Source organism: Macrobrachium rosenbergii, chromosome 52 (genome assembly GCF_040412425.1).
Source record: "Macrobrachium rosenbergii isolate ZJJX-2024 chromosome 52, ASM4041242v1, whole genome shotgun sequence".
Classification (NCBI taxonomy): domain Eukaryota; kingdom Metazoa; phylum Arthropoda; class Malacostraca; order Decapoda; family Palaemonidae; genus Macrobrachium; species Macrobrachium rosenbergii.
In genome coordinates, this window is record NC_089792.1 from 37210269 (window position 1) to 37226263 (window position 15995).

Consider the following 15995-nt stretch of genomic DNA (forward strand, 5'->3'; position numbering starts at 1 on the left):
ATACCTATTTTTTTCATATTTTCAAAGTACCCGTTTACTGCACGAGATTTGGCTCATATCACTTAAACTGTCTAAATTGCAGCTAGAAAAAAAAATATAAGGCCGCTATTACGGACAATATCAATACCAAATATGTGGAAGCAAGGCCTAGTGTTTGTAAACGAACTGATCAGTCAGAGATTACTAAGGACCGTGAGTAGACCGCTTGACGTCACAACCTCTACCTGCGCATTAGATCCCAATTTTGGGTCAGCCGTGAGAAGACCTTGTATTCTCTAGACCTTGGACGGGAGGACAACAGTCTAGGTCCGACCGCCGAAGGAACCTGCCTCTGTCAGTGCAGTTCCAAATGGAAACTGTAGAGTGGCAAACTGGCAATAGTGATACACAAATACTTGTTGGTGCTTGGCATTTAGACATTTTTGACGGAATTATGTGTTTATAACTGACGCTTATTTTTTAAGATTTCCGTCGTTCAGTCAATGGCCTGGGATGGAACTCGGCTTCGCTATCGGGATTTAAAACTAGTGTGCTGTGCTTCAAGGTCTTTAGACCTTGCTGTGCTCTGTTCCCGCCACAGCCGACAGCATGAAAAGCAATTCATAAAGACGATTTACTTGTGAGTGTGTGTGCGTTACTGTGCTTTGAACTGTTTGTTTAGCTTGGATGTAAAGCAAGAAATCAAGGTATACGCAAACTATACGTAGGGAGAGAAAAAAAAAACTTGACTAGTTATTAGCTAGTAGCGATATGCAAGTACTGGTAAGTCATATCTAACGTTAATTCAATGTGTCCTTTACTGTTATATTATATCGGAAATCTTTAAATATACACCAGAATATGGCGTATATAGAATATACAAATAATCTCATTCTCTTGTATGGCAATAAACAAATGTCAGTGTGCTTAAGAGAGAGCCAAAATAAAAATTATAACAAAAAAACTTTAACTGAGAACGCATCGCTCATGTCTTAGAAAATAGACCATCAGGTGAAGCTGCCTCTTTTTGTCGTTAGAACTGTTAGGCTCTTCGTATTTCTCTGTAGTCTATTATAGCAGTTCAGTGAGCTTTTCCCATGCCTGGCTACGCTATATCAGCTGTTTCTGTCAACGAAATCGAGTCTGCTTTTAAGGAAAATAAGTGTTTATTTCTTCCCTCCTCTTCTTCTTGATTCAAGGTCGGCGCCGATGCTCAGCGACAGAACAGAGATACACAAACTCTCGCTTTATTCCTTTGGCAACACCGTTATGCTCAGCGGCCCAGCTTTCCGCTCAGACGCATCGGTTCACACGTCGCTTTTAACGGCATATATATATGTATATATGTATATATATACACACACACATATATATATATATATATATATATATATATATATATATATATATATATATATATATATATATATATATATATATAATTATATGTTGCTTTTAACGGCATATATATATATATATATATATATATATATATATATATATATATATATATATATATTTATATATATATATACATACATAATTATATGCCACTTTTAACGGCATATATATATATATATATATATATATATATATATATATATATATATATATATATACAGTATATATATATACACACATTACTAGCATATGCATAACTATTTAATTCAGGTATAATATAGACGCGGATACAGAAATACGTTCATGGTTTGATCTTCAGCCTCCCAGGCAAAGCATTCCAGTAATAACAATAATAACCGTACCACATACATTACTGAACAGTGATGATAGCTGCGATAGGGTCTGATAAAATGCACGAATGTTACTAATTATTATAATGATAATAATAAGACTATAACATTAGTAATAACAATATAATCAAATCAAGAAAATTAATATTATCTTGATCGAAGAGAGTGGATGATAATATTATCTAGAGTAATAATAACAATGTCAGCAAGACAAGTATTCAGTAGAAATCTAAATGTCACAGACGGAAGAAGTGGCCGAATATTATTGACGGCTGATACCAAGAGAGAATGATAAGAAAACCATAAAGCATTTAAATCAGTTTATCCCAAAAAATTTAAAATGATTAATTTGCATTCAACTAAAACCACCCAACAGTAACGCGACCTTGTTATGAGAACCGTTGGGTCCGGGCAAGAAAGGCAGGATGCGTGAGTGACGTCCGACCGGATACCGGGTGGACAGACTAGAACTCTAAGAAGCGTTGCTTACAACGAAAGCGAGATGTGGGTTTCCTGTATATATCTCCCCATCCGTCCCGCCTTTCCTGGCACCCTTCCAATTATACAGGAAAGTGTGTTGGCCCCCCGAGTGAAAAGGTAACTGTGAATGGGGAGGTTTATTTTGGTCCCAGCGTCAACCAAGTGCAATTGTTGATGTTATCGTTGTTGTTGTTATTAGACCTGTAGTGTTTGTGAAAAATTATTCCAAGTACTACAGTACTACCACTGATATTGTTGTTGACTCCAATATTTCAACAGAATCACAGTGATGAAATATTTATCTGCGAGGTTAGAAAATCGCGAGGAAAATCATGGGTAGGCAATACTGTATTCCTGCTGACCTTGTATCTTATTATTCTTTCTTGAGTTATTCTTGCTCATATTTAACGGTTTCCTAAAGTAATTTCGTATGAAATAGTCGTTCTAGTGCTCTGCTGTATGGCATCGGCAGGCAACCAGATCAACCCAGGAACAGGCTGGCGTCTCTGGACAGGAGAGTTATGAGAAATCAGACAGTCTGTCCTGAAGCCCTGTTATGATTGTTAATGCAACCCATTTATGGAATAATAAAATCAACGCGCCGTAAGTTCGAAGTGTTACGTAATGTGATAAATGTTGACGCCTAACATGTAAACCAGTGGTTCCCAAAGTGGGCGGTACCGCCCCCCTGGGGGCGGTGGATTCATATCGGGGGGGGCGGTGAGGCAAAAGGGGGCGGTTGGGGGCGACAGGGTGGCATTAAGAGCATTTAATTTTAAGCAATTAAAAGCAAAAAAAAAAAACAGACTTAAAATTACCGAACGTGGGGATCTACGACTTCTTAGTGAGTTCCAGCCTGATGTGGAGAAACCGATATCCCTGCGCCAAGCACACCCATCCCATTAACAGTAATTGTGAAGACCAAGTTTACTAAATTAAGTATTGTTTGTGAAATTCATCTTCGAGTTTAATATTGTTTTCAATTTGAAGCAAACCGTCCCCCCCAAAAAAAAAAATAATAATACTCGCGTGTGTGTATCGGCGGGAGGGGGCGCTAGGAATCCTTCTGGAAGCCAAGGGGCGCCAGCCTGAAAAAGTTTGGGAAACTCTGATGTAAACTGTGTTCCTAAAATTGAGGTGGGGCGTGGCTTCTGTCCTGTATCATCACTGAATTAGCTAACTGGACATTCCATAATTGCTCAGTAGCCTGTAGTTGTCGGAATACGAGATGGAGATGTCAAGCTATGCCCACCTGCTTCGTGTTGATGTCATTACAGAATGAGTGGCATCTTCAGGTGGCCTTCAAGCAGGGGAGACAGATTTGTTGTTACTCAAAAACGATGAAGACGAACTTGTCCTGTGCTTTTGTGACTGGTGAGACCACTGGAGTGCTTAATGCCAGTCGATTTGAATTATCGATTTAAATATGCGCTAATGTGACATACATTTACAATAACCATTTTGTTTTCTCTTTGAAATACTAAAGCGTAACATTATTGTGCTTTTGTTGTTAAAAAAACTGCGTTGTTATTTGATTTAAATCTCCTACTGCCTCTGGCAACCAGTTTTCCTGCTTGACTTCCACTACAGTATTTGACGTTGTTATACCAAGGCCTTGAGATGGCCCAGATGGCTGGAACGCTTCGAGTTCCCCGATTGCACCATTTTGTTCCGCTTCAAAATGAAGGTCACCACTTAGGGAAGGACGGCGGACGATCAACTTCTCATTATTTTCTTACCAATACAAGCAAACGCGATACCCTCGGCTCAAGGTTGTTGGACCAAATAAACATCGACGGAATGAGACCTGTATTCCAAACAGGTAAGAACTATGTCAACCCTAATATATTATGAGATGAAGAAAAGAACTTGCAGCATCTACTGATTATATGCTTGATATTTTAGTTGAGGGTTTAGCAATTTAAACTATGTGATCTTTCCAGTGTAAGTGTGAAGAGCCGCCCAAATAGACAAGTTATTCATTAAAGATTCAGATACATTTGCCAATGAAAATAATTAAGGAAACGATGGTTGAGTGAACGAAGAAATAGGTAGACGCTGCATCTAGTGGCGTCGCTATGGGGGTGCCAGGGGTGGCCCGGCCCCTCAGTCAGATGCTTAGCCCCCCCGCCAGTTGAAATTCCCTTTGTAGCTAAACATCAACCCTTACAGTATTTGATACATTCGCATATAGTAAGAGTTGAAAATTAATTGAAAACTGAGCTCTATAATTTAAAATACAGGTTTACTAATTACTAACACTATTATTTTCCCTCATTCACGTGGAGATATACATTCGAGAATAGCATATTTTACTAATTACAGAATTGGTACATTAGTTTTGTGTAATTTTCTTTAGTCCCCCGAAAATATCTTGGCGCCCCCTAGCCCCCCCCCAACAGATGGAATGCCAGCTGCTCCACTGGGTGCATCCTGGAGAAGTGGGACTGAACAAGGATGGACTCCACATTTACAGTAGATAAGCACACAAGATCAAAGTTAACGGGTGAAAAAAGAGCTAATAGGTATTCAGTGTGTGTGTGTGAACGAATGTCTCGGTTACGCAGTCACAATGACAGCATCTATTTGCAAAAGTCAGATAGTACATTTGTATCTAAAATAATGATCATCTTAATAAAACTTGTTTTCCTTACTATTATTATCATATCATGGTATTATAAAAAGATAAACATTGCGATCATGCGCCGTTTGCGTTGTTTGTGTTTACATTTTCATAATCATCAGCCGACTGAGTTTTGCCAACGTCACCATTGCTCATTGCTTACTGAGTACAACTTACATCCACATTTCCATTTGTAGCTAAATGAAACATAATTCGGGGGTACTTTTTTGTAATTAACAATGATGGATTTGAAAATGGATCTTACCATCACCTGAATGTGCAGTGAATTTTAAATGAAGAGAGGGTGTGATTTCGCCAGTTGCTAGTGCGGTGTTCCGGGTGTTCCGAAACGTTTTGCAACTTGCGTGTTTACTCGTTCCTTCATCTGCAGCCTGCAGCCTAAATTAACATTGTATTTTTAAAATAGTCTCCATTGTGCAGAGGATGAATGGACCATTTTTATTTTTTATTTATATGAATCTCCGTTGAGATTAGAAAGTTTTTCAATGTTCGAGGTGCTTCGCTTGTTGTCCATAGAGAACGATCCCCACCCTGTGTTTACATTGAGTTAGAATGTTTTCTAGTCAGCTCTTAAAGTCTACTCCTATAAGAAGCACACATACTGTATACCTGTTTAAACCTTTCTTATTTGATGACTATAAGGTGTGTATAATTATTGTAACAGGGATTTGTGTTGTAAAGCTATTGTTTGAGTTTCCCTTTTTACCTGTGATAGCATTTTCCCCCATCCCTTGTGCCTTGTATTTACCTCTTTTATTTATTTATTCTGCTGTTGACACAAATTTGTTGCATTTGTTAATATGTGTGCCTTGCCTGCCCGCAGGATGAACGTGATTTCTTAACATGAGTTGAGCTTCGTAAAGGAACCATGGGGCCTTCCCGCTCCCCTGTTTTTTTTTTTTTGCGGGGCGGGGGGGAGAATAAGAATGAGGCGAGAAACGAGTGGTGGCGGTTTTACTTTGAATCACGCCGAGAGTAAATGGAAAAAAAAGGGCGATTATGTCGCACACAGAGGCCTCAGTGAGGCAGACTAGACAAAGGCATAACAGAATTTCCAAACAAGTCGACAACTACCACACTGTTAATAAAGTATCGATAGATAGTTACGGCAACTGACATCAGTACCCCGTGGTCTCTCGTTTTACTTGTGTAAGTTAATGCTTGCTGTTGTCTGTACCAGTGTTTTCCTAAGTGATGGTCATGGAATAATAAGTGTTTGTTAATTATAAGAAATAGTAATGAATTATTAGATAAGCTACAAGCTTAGTAAGCCAAATTGGATGTATACAGACGATTCGCATTTAGCCTACCTAACATTCGCTTCTAGGCCTATCAGTTAATCCAAAGTTAATAAGGGTGCATTCATAAGGCGTTTCTGAGGCTGATAAAAGCATTTGAAAAAGTATTACACGTACGTATGTAATTGAAAATCTGATATTTTGAAAGTAAACGATATTTGAAGCTATCTATCGGACAGTAAGTGGCACTTTCAACGGGGTATGGCCTTTGGCGTAGATGTTATCCTCTCAGTCGTCGTAAAGCAAATTCATTGTGCTTGTGCAGTATGGAAATTATTGTGTAAAAAAGATTAATACATGTGTTCGGAAAAAGAATGAAGTCTTCATTCCATCCTTGTAAAACGTATGAGGCGGATGCTTGCATGTGTGGGTCATGCTTTTATACTCTTAATCAAAAAAAATATGTACATGAAAAAGATGCATATCATTGCCATAAAATTCTCCTTCAATGGAAATAATTGAAATAGTAAAAATTGAATAATGCGCACGTGATTTCATGCGCGCATCATACACAAGTCACGTATGCAGTATGTGTGTACGAGTGTACTCGCACACGTCGCACTGCACACTTGGCGATCAAAAACGCAGAAGCGTTGGCTCTCTCTCTTTCTCTCTCTCTCTCTCTCTCTCTCTCTCTCTCTCTCTCTCTCTCTCTCTCTCTCTCTCAGGCGTCTGTGGACGTGATCCACTAGTGTTCACATATTCCTAGTAATCATGGAGATATTTAATGAAATTTAGGCTGTGAGGCCAAGCACCGCGGGCTTTCGGCACTCGAGACAGTGAAAAGAGGGAGATGGAGCGGTTGGACAGCAAGATAGAGAGATGTAGAAAATACTAGTAGATGAAGTACAAAGCTCCAAAGGTGGAACTGCCATCAAAAGCTACAGTTGCACTAAGAAATTACAGTAAGAGGTGCTGGAGAGCAAGAATGAAGAAAGCTTAGTATAATTTCCCCACTCTCGACGGGTAAACAAGTACAGCAGACTCGGCACTAACTTAAACCTCTCTTGATGGCTCACCGGCAGTACCAATCCATTTATCACTAATAAATTCTCCTTCGGTGATAATTCCCCATCGGGGATATTCCCAAGGTAGCTTGAATTTGATATTAAGCGACATTTGTAGCTTCATGTTTGTATACAAATCACAGTGTGATAAAAAATTTTACATATATAAGTATCGAGAGAATAGAGGAAAAACGTATTTTTTCGAAGTGGAAATATCCTATTTCCATTTGGGTCAGTACGAAAGGACCATAAACTCATAAATCTCCCAGCCTGTCACAACAGGTCGCCAACCATATCTTCAAGAACACACCAGCACTAACGAGGCGCTAAGAGAAATTGCATCTGACCTGCCTTCGAAATCCACGAAGGTCCTGCGAAGGAAACGCCTGGGAAAATATGGTTAGCAAAAGTGTGGGAAAACACCCTCACCCCCCTTGACTTCGAAGGAGGACCCAAGGAAATAAGCCACGCCCACAGGTCAAGCCTAGATGTTTTGGCCAATCAAATGCCATCAGTGCCAGAGACCTAGAGACGTCCTACAAGGAGCAAATACCCAATAATCAACAGGAATTCCTTAAAACACACCTCCAAAAGTTGGAATGAAGCAAGTGGAGGAGGTGCCGCAGGAAAGCAGTACCTGCCCAGAATATGACGTCATGGATGACACAAGGGAAAATGGCAGATATAAGGACAGGCAGACAGGAAAAAGAGCAGAGTCGAAAGTGGAATCTGTAGAATCAGAGTAGAGTCTGAGAGAGTCGAAAGGGGGAAAAGAGCAGAGTCTAAGCAGAGTGGGAAGATAGAGAAAGAGAGAGAGAGAGAACTATTCCGAAGTGTGGGAAGCAGAAGGAAACCGAAGGACAGAAGGAGAAGTGTGTTAGTGAAGGAAAGACTCTGAACAAAAGTCCCCGTAATCTAATTCGTTAAGTCTCTCGAAACCATTATTTTAAAGTCTCGAACCATTAAGAAACAGTTAAGAAACTATAGGTGGAACTGTAAGACAAGAAATGCAAATAAAGAAGAAACGGGAACAATTAATCATTTTCCCCTTAACCTTAGTAATTTATAATTTAATAACTGTCTTTAAAGAACCACTTGTTCCTGCTACAAATAACTTCCACGCCGCCTGTCTGGGTGCACTACCTTAGAGTTGGGCCCCTTGAAGGGAAAGAAACAGGGTCCGAAACATATATATATATATATATATATATATATATATATATATATATATATATATATATATATATATATATATATATGAATGTCTTTTCCTGTAATACTACAGTGTAATATGAATATAAGAAGGCCCATAAAACACTATTTAAACGTTGAAACCATATATTTCGGGCACTAGCTTCTGTGCCCCTGTTCACTGGTAGAATATGGACAGGTGGAAAGTTACAATGGTATATATACAAAAACATAAAGGTGTGGCCCTAGGCCTCCGATGTTATGGAGGTGGCGTTTCTTAAGGAGGAGAATGGCCAAATTCCCTAGTGGTTTTTGGCCTCATTAGCTCCCGTTTGGCGATGGATCTGGCAGTCGCGTTTCCTGAGTCATCTTCTTTATTTATATATGCATGTGTATATGTATATATATATATATATATATATATATATATATATATATATATATATATATATATATATATATATATATCGTTAGGATTAATGACATTTTTTCGTGAGATTTGTATTTCCTCTCATGAAATCGAAAATTTAAAATAATTAAATAACATTTTTCAATATGTATCATTATAAACTAGCACGTTAAATTAATCAAACATATGCCATTAGTTATGCCTTAACATGATGGAAATCCAGTTGTCGGGTGAGCAGTCCGTGAGGTTAGGGTAAGAGCAGTTTATATCACAGGCGGAAGTGAAAAGGTATAGTAAAGCCCAGCAGCAAGAGACAGATATGGAAGTCAGGGAATACAAATGAAGGGTTGGGCGTAGGGCTTTACTCCGCAACCTGATAATTTATGATGAAAGCGAAAAGTAGAAGTAGGAATATTTTCTCAATCAGTATAGAAAGCGAGTGCCATTATAATATGCAAAACGCTAACCATACCTGAAGAGATAGACCGTGGCACTTCTTCAAGCAATACAATATGAAGACATATAGCAAATGTATCCTCTCGGAAGCGCACGATCACGTAAACGCAACTTTCTTTGTGGGCAACAGTTTTTTTTTCTTATTCTTTTTTCTTCTTTGTCGTCGAGAATAATACGGTGAACTCGTCCTGATTGTTGTTGTCGCTGTTACGGAGACTAGGGTATGGTCAACAAAAAGCTGGGCCAGGTCAGTGTTGGGTGGTACTGCGATCAGGAGCTCTTGCTTAATTTTCACATCATCAGCGGTGGTTCGTCCAAACCGAAGCCTTTTCAGTATGGTATTATAATGGCACTCACTTTCTGTACTGATTGAATAAATACTCCTTCTTGTACTTTTCACTTTCATCATAATTTATCAGGTTGCAGAGCAAAGCCCTATGCCCAACCCTTTCCGTTGTATCCCCTGACCTCCATATCTGTCTCTTGTGGCTGGGCTTTACTGCCCCTTTTGTGATTTGTCCTTCTTTGCAATGGCAACGCCGTAGATCGAGAAAAATGTGGTAACGAAGGAATGAGGTTGTTTAGCTTTTAGATACAGTTTTATTAGACCTATGTGGCTTCTCCATGATAATGGTCAGCTCAGCTTGTTTGCTGTATAATTTTACAATTTATATATATATATATATATATATATATATATATATATATATATATATATTTATATATATATATATATATATATATATATATATATATATATATATATATATATATATATATATATATATATATATAAATGTATATATATAGAGCCTCGATGGCTCGGTCGGTAGAGCAGCAGCCTCAGACTTCATAGAGGTCTGTGGCGCGGGTTCAAATCAGAGTGAGGTCAGGGAGGCGGACACTTTGCTATCCGTGTAGACACCCCAGGATTATGTATGTAATCAACGGATAGGATTGCTGAAAGCAAATGGGTGTTACAGACTAATACACGCATAAACAAAGCCACTCCAACACCTTCTAAAAACATAACAGACACCTCACACGTCTCGAACTGTCGACCTTTCCGCTCAGTTCTCCTCGCTGCTGGGAGAAAGGGAGCTGGGGATTTGGTACGATACATGTACACATTCGCTACCGGGTCTAAGCGATGTCAGGCAGGGCAGCTGATCGAGGCTATGGCCTTAATGCCAAATCAAAGTCCTTCAAAAGAAGGCACTGGTTACCCCATATAAAAATGGGAAAAGCCCGTTAAAACGAAGAAGAAGATATATATATATATACATATGTTTGTGTGTGTGTGAAGACTGGGGCAGGGCAACGATCACAAAAACCAAAACCATGTAGGCAAATTCAAAGTGTGTGTGATAATTTTAAATGAGACTAGACCACCCATGACCCGTTGGGTCATTTTTTTAGTTACGACATTTCTAACAAAAGGCCCATACCCATATCTGTACTACACCTATCCCATACCCATATCTGTACCATACTTATACCCCTACCCATACCCAATTCCATACCATACCCATATCTGTACCATATCCATACCTATACCCATACCCATTTCTGTACCATACCCATACCCATGTCTGTAACATACACATACCCATATCAGTATCATACCCATGCCCTTATGTGTACCATACCCATATCCATATCTGTACCATACCATACCTGTACCCATACCCATACCTGCACCATACCCATACTCATAACAATACCCATGCCCATACCAATATCCATACCAAACCCATACCCATGCCATACTCATACCCATATCTGCACCATATCCATACCCATACCCACAGGTAAATTAACCCTACTAATAATAGTCAGCGAAAGTCTACAGGCAGCACCAGCCCCTTTACCTTCCAGTGTGCAAACATACAAACAAATAAACTAACAAACAAACATTTCAGAGTTTTAGTATTAACTAGATCAAAAGTGACCCAACGGGTCACTTTTTATTTACATTTTAACAAAAGGTCCATACCCATACCCATATCTGTACCCATACCATACCCATATCATTCCATACCCATACCCATATCTGTACCCATACCATACCCATATCCATACCCATATCTGTAATATACCTGTACTCATACCCATATCCATACCATACTAATACCCATATCTGTACCATACTTATACCCATACCCATATCTGTTCCATATCCATACCCATATCTGTAATATACCCTTACTCATACCCATATCCATACCATACTAATACCCATATCTGTACCATATTTATACCCGTACCCATATCCATTCCATACCCATTCCTATATCTGTACCATACCCATACAAATCCATTCTATACCCATTCCTATATCTGTACCATACCCATACAAATCCATTCTATAACCATACCCATATCTGTACCATACCCTACCCATACCTATACCCATACCCATACCAATGCCCATACCCTTACCCACATTCCTACCATTGCGTTTTCCTTTTGCCACTCTTGAATGATCCTGTGCCCATGTACCACCGTCTGGTTAAAAAAAAAAAAAAAAAAAAATCTTTAAAAACTGAATTGTTCACTTTTAAGAAATGCATGTGGGAAGTGCCGACCTCGCTGGTGTTACAGGGTCAAATGGAAGAAAGGGCTTCACAGCGTAGTTAACGAAATGAGTTCTTTTAGCAAAGAAAACATTTAACAGCAAGGATGGGGTTCTTGATGAGATAAATTGCCTTGATTTAACTGTACTGTAGAAGACAACAAAGGGAGGAGCATCTCATACAAGAGAGTAATATTCCGAACAGACAGCATAAGTTCAGTACTTATTTCCAGTAGCCGGGATGAAGTGATGGACTTTAAATTATACAAGTTACCTAATCCTTTTAGATTATGTTTTTGTTGTGATATGTATGATCTCTGAAGAATATGTTGTAATAAATTCAACACATACAACATTAATCAGTTAATGCTTAACTTAATTTTCTTTAAAATTACAAATTTTGATGGAGGACTAGACAGAAGATTTTGAAAAAATTTTGGAATAAAAAAACTCGTCCAAACTACATGAATCCTGTTCAGATATGCTCTTGAGAAGGACCCTTTTCCCTCCTTAGTCAGAACATGAAATATAAGAGATCTGACATTAAGTGCATGAGGGTCTGCCCTATGTTTTGTCTCTCGTGTGATTTTTTTTTTTTAGCATCTTATACCTGCCCACATCACTAACCCCTGCCACCTCCCTAAAGACAGCCATATGCCACTTTCCTATTAGCAACCATGGCACCAATCGCTAATAGCTTTCCAGTTCACAGACAGTCGTTTGGGATGAGGTTGCTCGCTGTATGCCCTTTTTAACGTTGGTTTAGCCAATAAAAATATGAGAGGTTTTAAATGAGTGTTACCCATTCACCTCGTGCTCCTTGAAGGAGAACCCGAGTCCACCAGCTTCGTGGCTAAGTACCACAAGTTCCATACATATATATATAAATATAAATATATATATACATATATATATATATATATATATATATATATATATATATATATATAGATATATATATATATATATATATATGTTTTTACTCTGACCTACTTACTTTTATTCCTGGCTCAGGGATCCACTTCTAGGGTCTAGCTGATAGACAGGGGACTTACTATAACAATTACAGGTTCTGACTGCAAAAACTAGGTCAGTAGAAACTCATAAAGGAAACAGTTGGGCTGAAGGCCTTACTGGAATATATTTTTACACTAAAACACTTGTATCAGAAGAATGGGGAATGATAGGCAGGTAAAACAAAGTTCTGCCTTATGGTCAAATATTACAGGAATTGTTCAAACACTAAAGATATCGGGGTTAATCCTCTTGAAAGGGACTGTAGATTTTGCTTGCAGTGACAAGGCCATGACAAGGAGCACAAGACAAGCTGTTGTTTCCACAGCTGACAACACCATCTGCAATTGAGAACGCAAGTGGTTACATCGGGAAATATAGCGATTTCAGGTGAATCAACTGTTGCATATATGGTGCCAAGATAACTCAATTCTCAGGCGAGATGCTTACGTTGAAAAAAGTGTACCTTAGTTTTACCAGACCACTGAGCTGACTAACAGCTCTCCTAGGGCTGGCCCGAAGGATTAGACTTATTTTACGTGGCTAAGAACCAATTGGTTACTTAGCAACAGGACCTACAGCTTATTGTGGAATCCGAACCACATTATAGCGAGAAATTAATTTCTAGCTTACGTTAAAGGTACACACTGTACTAACTAAGTCACATCTTGTGAGAAATCACACTTAAGAAAAGAAAATGAAATTCAGTCAAAGATCAAAAGATATGTGACTGTTGAAAGAACCTTGAATCAGGACTTTACCTTAGACGGAGCGATGGAGGGCCTCAACGAATTTCACCAGGAAATGGAGGGATGATTTTACAGGGACTGCACTGGTAAGTGACTTGGGGGCTGAAGGGTGGCCACAAGAGATAAGCTCAAAGAGGAGCTGGCAAGGGGCAAGTGTGTAAAGTCTGCTGCCAAGAGGGTTTCTGAGTGTGAGGCTGCTGCCGCCCCACTTTTCATAACGTTAGTGGATTATTTTTCCTCTTCTTTCAGATGGCACTCGCAGCGCTGGCATCTGCCCTCGGGGTTCAAGATGGCAGCCAAATCACATGGGTCGCGACCTTCCGTCTTTTACCCAGGTGACCTCTGGCAACCATGTGTTCGCTGGTTGCTATGGGGGACTTTTCTCCCAGACTTCATCCCAAAGCTGGTTCGTCCGTGACTCAGGATTTTCGTCTCCACTCGCATTTATCTGAAAGAGGTTTTTCAAGCAGTCACCAGGTCTAGGGAAGATTAAGAGATATACCAAAGAGGGAAGGATGGAGAGAATTAAGAAGGGACTGGTTTTCTCACGCCCTTCCACAGTTAGTTATCAGCATGAACAATACTATATTTTACATTATAAGATAGTTTAGAGATTGAGTTGGTTTACTAATAGGTCTCCTCGTTACAATATATATATATATATATATATATATATACTGTATATATTTGTATATATATATATATATATATATATATATATATATATATATATATATATATATATATATATATATATATATATATATTCCCTAGCTGTGCAATTAATAGTGTTAACATTAACTTTCTTCTCAGACTCATAGCCCCAGTTCTGATTCTACTAGTTACAAAGTAGATTTTCACCATATATATTAATCATATGTCATTTCACTTTTACCACGAAAAACGTTCTTTCAGCAGCTACGAGACTTCCCTTACACCAAACAGTGCACGTACTTGTCTCTGTTCATGTACACATGCAATTGTATTGATTACCCACTTTCCAAGGTCGGTGGCGTTCATGTAATTCAGCGGTTAAACCTCGTGACCAAACTGTCTGAGATTTCTCTCAGACTGCCTACGTGACTCAGCTGGACCCGCTTACTTTCGCTGTCCTTTCTCTTATCTTATTCGTCTCACTGATCTTCGTTCTTAAACGAAGCAAATAAAAAGACAAAATTTAGGTTGTCAGTGCAAATAACTTATAAGGCTCAACTTGTCTACTCTCAGAGTATCTACAATTTCACAAAGCTAAAATGACAGAACGTTTTGTATATTTATATTCTTGTCTGTTTATTGACGCAACAGCACGCTATGTGATTCTGCTACAAAATCAAACAATTTCAAGCTCTGTTCGCACATTGTCTTTCAACACTGGTCTAATGTCGTTTCCTGACAACTCGACTAGCGAAGATTCTGTATCTGTCTGCCTGTCTGTGCACAACCGATAAAGTGATGATAATGCTTAATATGGAAGTGATTTTCCCGTTCATGAGAATTCCGTTGCAAATTTACGCTGAGTGATAAACTTGCACCGATGATCGATTGTTTGCTGGAGCTGCTCACCATCCATCCTTTGAAAGATGGTTTTTCTTGATATTAATTAGACCAGTAAAAATGTTTCTCTCTATGTGGCTGCTCGGTTGTTTCCTTTTGCCTTTCAAGTAGTGCCATGTTCAAAATATGAAGACCAGTCTCTGATGACTTCTGAATATATACATGACACGTAGGTATCAGCGGGTGTGGAGGTAGACAGAGAGAGAGAACGGAGACTGTTGAATCGTGAATAAATACAAAAAAAAAAAAAAAAGCTAATAAGTAGTATGCTTCATGATACTTAGGAATGTTGTAGACTGTGGATTTTACAATTTAGGCCAAAGCCCAAACGTTGGGACGTATTTACGTAATGCCTTCAGTGCACCGTGTGCGGTCTCGAAAATAGGAAAAAAAAATAATCCAGCGTTATAGTAGGGGAGCATATGTAGCAGAAACCCCTTTTGTGGCAGTATTAGTGATGAAATACTGGGGATAGTTTTAATCGGTTTTAAACTCCCTTTAGTTGAATAAAATTGGTGGTGGCACTTCTGAATCTCTTGCATATAATTTTTATAACGTCATCAAGATGGCCGCCGCCTGTAATTATTACAGGTATACGGTATTCCTTATATTTTGTCCAATTTTAATTTTCTATAGCTCATTTTAAAGGTAATTTTATGCACAGTAAAAAAGGTCTCAATGCCTTTTTGTATAAATTTAACGGTTTCTAAGATAAAGCCCTTCATAATAATTTTTTCTTTATTTTTTCAGTATTATTTCTATAATTTAGTGGAATTTTGAGTGAAGAATAGAAAAATGTACAAATTAATAGTTCATGATGATATTGAAAGGAAAGAATGAAAATACTAGCAATTTTTTAATATTAATATTGCCATGATGAAGCCAGTG

General features: G+C 38.5%; 1 protein-coding gene across 2 annotated transcripts in view; it reads left to right on the forward strand.

Annotated features, from left to right (window-relative positions):
* The first annotated feature begins 293 nt into the window (after positions 1-293).
* LOC136833815 (putative inhibitor of apoptosis) overlaps positions 294-15995 on the forward strand; it is a 93931-nt gene continuing 78229 nt past the window's right edge. The window contains exon 1 of one of the 2 annotated variants that reach the window (XM_067096110.1): positions 294-762. The gene's annotated coding sequence lies outside the window, so the exon portion shown is untranslated. Of the gene's footprint in view, positions 763-3200; positions 4033-15995 lie in introns of those variants that run through there. The other variant, XM_067096112.1, reaches the window with a different exon arrangement.